We start from the raw sequence: 4,133 nt of genomic DNA, 5'->3' as shown, positions 1-4,133 counted from the left end.
AACGGATGGGGATGCGAGATGTGGTGTTGGCCGTGGCATGCCTGCTCAGATGGTGGATAATATACCTACCTATGTTCAATTTCCTGAACCCATACACATAGTGTCCTATAATAGCTAGTTCGTTAGTTTGGGCATTATGGGGCTCGTTCCTACCTAAAAAACACAAACCCGCAAATCTTTGCCAGATTTTTGGGACAGGGTGATGAATATGTTTGGTACTAGCATGTTGGGGTCAGGATTAGGCAAACCAGTCAAATAATGATATATGTCACCCATTTTATAGTCCGCATGCCATTGGTGAGGTAATTCAGAATTTAATTCAAATAATTTACAAAATTCTACATAAGTTAAGCTAATATTCCTATTGTTCAACCTAAAAATTAAATTCGGCCCATTTCAACTACTTACAACGTGTAAAGAAGACAAAAATTCACAAGTTAGTTCTCGGAATGTAGGATAGTGCATATCAACAAAATTTTTCATGCCAACGTCATTTAAAAACCGTTTTTCAAAATCATACAAACCAGATGATTCTAAAGTAGGGCGGTGTAACCACCGAGTAGGAATTACCTCGCGCCCGACTTAGTGTTCTAGCCGCTCCTTTTGCTCTCGACTAGCAATAAAGATCGTCGGCCAGTACAGGAGTTGCAAATCCGGGTCGTATTCCTCCCTCGAACTAGAGCTCCTACCAAAAATAGACCGAGCCCTCTTTGAAGCCATGGTAGAAATGGGTATGAAAATTTATTTGAATAAAATCTGAAAATTTTTATATAGAAATGTAGAGGATGAAGAGAAGATTAAAGATATGTAAAAAGTTTTGAATTTGGTTGAGGAATGGAGGAGAAATCTTAGAGAGAAGGTAGAGAGAATTTGAGTTTTAAAGAGAGAAAGTTATGGAGAAATAAGAGTGAAATGAGAAAAGCCGAAGAAAGAAGAAGAAGAAGAAGGGTCGGGCGGGGGCTCGCCCGGTCGAGCGATCTCAACGCCTGAATTCCTTCAATTTTCGCGCCCGGTCGGGCGATCTAACGTGCAAATTTTTACCTCTTCTCGCGCCCGGTCGGGCGAGAGTCGCCCGATCGGGCGGACAATTTTGTCCGTATACGACGAGTTTCGCGCCCAGTCGAGCGCCCATCGCCCGATCGGGCGAAATTACTTGATTTTTGAACCTTGCTCTCGCGCACGGTGGGGCGAGCATCGCCCAGTCGGGCCCGAGGCTAAATTGTCGAATTTCGTATTTTCTTCTTTGCTTCAAATTTTGGCTAACTCTTTTCCTTCCATCCTGTATAAACAGTCATAAAACTCATTAAATTCCCTAATCTCTCCTCTCATAAGAAAAATAAGGAAGAACTAGTCTAAAAAGGATTAAAAATACGGGTTGCCTCCCGCAAACCGCTGGTTTATCTAGGTCCCGCACGACCTTCTTACCAAGTACAAGAACTAGGAACCTTGGCCTAACGCTTAATCGGGCGGTTTCTCACCCGGTCTAGCGGTGTTTTGGCTGCGACGCGGCTTCCTGACATGCCCTGTGGGACGCCAATTCACTTTGTCTGGTGGATCCTCCTTGACTTGGACTGGATGGTCTTCAAAGCTACGCACTAAAAATCCTTCTTTCATCGAGGGTTGCTTCAAATTGGCATTGCATTTAACACTTGCAACTCGATCTGGCGGAACACTCACCGTAGGCTCAAATTGCACAACTTTCTTAATTGATTCCACCTTTTCGTCCTCAAAACCAAGACCAACAGTGTAGAGGGCTCTTTCTATTGCATCAACTTCCTTATGCCATTTGTCTATCTCATCTGAAAGGGATGCAACACAAGATACCGCCTCCAAGGGATCTTTTTCAAGAGCTTGGGGCTTGTTAGAATAATTCTCAATAACATTAACACTAAAACACTTCTCCTCTGTCATGGGGCTTTTAGGGGTATTATTAAGATTATAAATGATTTTATCATCTCCCACTGATAGTGTTAATTTACCACTTCTCACATCTATGATTGCTCCTAGAGTGTTGAGGTATGGGGTTTGCATGTCCTCAGCCATATCAAGAACAACAAAATCAACGGGTATATAAAATTTACCTACTCTAACGGGGACATCCTCTAAAACACCTAAGGGGTATTTAAAAGAACGGTCGGCCATTTGTAGAGTAATATTAGTAGATTTTAATTTACCCATATTCAACTTGGAACACACAGATAATAGCATGACACTAACACTGGCACCCAAATCACACAATGCATTATCAATCATTAGATTGCCAATATGACAAGGGATAGAAAAACTACCCGGATCTTTTAATTTAGGTGGAGATTTATTCTGAAGTACAACACTACATTCTGCAGTGAAAGCTACTATCTCTAACTCACTAATAGACCTTTTCCTTGTCAATATTTCTTTCATAAATTTTGCATACGAAGGAATTTGTGTGATTAATTCAGTGAAGGGAACTGAACCTTCAAATCTTTCACCATCTCCAAGAACTTACCAAACTGATTGTCCAAGTTTGTCTTCAAGTGATGATTGGGGAATGGAAGTTTGATAATTGGCTTTGGAGCATTGTTGCCCTTATCTGGAGTAGCCACCTTCTCTGGAGTCGTACCCTGCAATGTAGAACTAGATATGTAAATATTATCCTTTAGCCCTGCAGGGCTATTAACTACATTGTAAGGTTTAACGGAATCAAGATTAGCATTATTTAATAAAACAGGTTCATCAACTATGGGAATAGGGGGCCCTTCATATTTTAAACCACTCCTTAAAGTAATTGCATAAGCTTTATCCGTAGGTCTTGTCGGCTATGCTGGCAGAGCTCCCTGCTGGCGGGCTTGTAGAGTAGCGGAAAGTTGCGCAATCTGATTATCTACAATTTTGTTATGCGCTAGAATTGAATCAATTGTCGCATCTCTACTCTCCATGTGCTTCTGCATATTGACCATCATCGCTCTAATTTCCACCAAAGAAGGGTCGGAAGATGAGGAGTTTTGTTGTGGTTGGTTCTTCTGGCCAGCATTGGGATGGTAATATTTCTGCTGCTGTTGCTGTGGCGCCTGTGATTCTTGTAGTTGTTAATTTTGAACATTTGTACTCCGATAGGAAAGGTACGGATGATTCCGATACCCAGGATTGTAGGTGTTGGAGTATGGGTTATTCTGCCTATAAGCCTGAAAGGCATTAACTTGCTCCACGGAACTCCTGCAATCTTGTTCCCAATGACCTATAATACCACAATTTTAACAGAAAGCCTCATTAGAATTATTATTAATTGCAGAAACATTAGCTACATTAGTAGTACTAAGATTATCTAATTTTTGGCAGATAGAGGTCAGCTGAGCTTGCAAAAAGGATACAGAGTCGACACTATGCTTTCCCTTGTTAGAAAATACTCTAGGATTCCCATATTGGGAATTGTGTATCGCCATATCTTCAATAACCTGACCTGCATCATCAACATTAAGATTCATAAATCTCCCACTAGCTGCAGAATCTAAAATTATTCTAGAAGAATTTCCAATGCCATTGTAAAAGGCTTGGATTAACTGCCATTGTGCTAAATTATGGTGGGGGCATTCTCTTTGTAAGTCCTTGAAACTCTCCCAAGCCTCATATAAGGATTCATTGGCTTCTTGGGCAAAGTTCTGAATCGCACTCTGTAGTACGGCTGTTCTCTCTGCAGGATAATACTTGTTATAAAAATTTAAAACAAGAGTTTCCCAGTCAATTATACCAAGTGCAGTTCTATTTAAGCCATTAAACCACAATTTTGCTTTTCTAGTTAAAGAGAAGGGAAAGAGAATTTTTCTGATTTGGTCTTGAGTGACCCCGGCTTGCCTGATGGTATTACAATATTGACAATAGTCGGCAATGTGAAGATTCGGGTCTTCACCCTTAGCTCCACTGAATTGCTTCCTCTCTATCATCGTTATAAATTGAGGTTTAATTTCGAATTGTACCCCATCAAGAGCCAGAGTGGGGGTGAGATGTGGAAAATCTGTAAGCTTTGGTTGTAAGTAATCACTAAGCTTCTTTGGATCCGTCATCTCTGATTCTGCGTCTGATGATACCTCTAAATCACTATAACCAGTTGGAGGATTGCGGTGATTATTATTATCACCAGAATATGCCAGGATTTG

The 4,133-nt window shown here is 40.9% G+C and overlaps 1 non-coding gene across 1 annotated transcript; it reads left to right on the top strand.

Annotated features, from left to right (window-relative positions):
- Nucleotides 1-3,552: 3,552 nt before the first annotated feature.
- On the top strand, nt 3,553-3,659 carry LOC145625775 (small nucleolar RNA R71). The gene has a single exon (XR_014110679.1). It is a non-coding gene; the product is annotated as a small nucleolar RNA R71 (small nucleolar RNA).
- Nucleotides 3,660-4,133: the final 474 nt, after the last annotated feature.

This window comes from Chenopodium album, chromosome 3 (assembly GCF_948465745.1).
Source record: "Chenopodium album chromosome 3, dcCheAlbu1.1, whole genome shotgun sequence".
NCBI classification, from domain to species: Eukaryota; Viridiplantae; Streptophyta; class Magnoliopsida; order Caryophyllales; family Amaranthaceae; genus Chenopodium; species Chenopodium album.
This window is presented reverse-complemented; position numbering and strand designations above follow the sequence as displayed.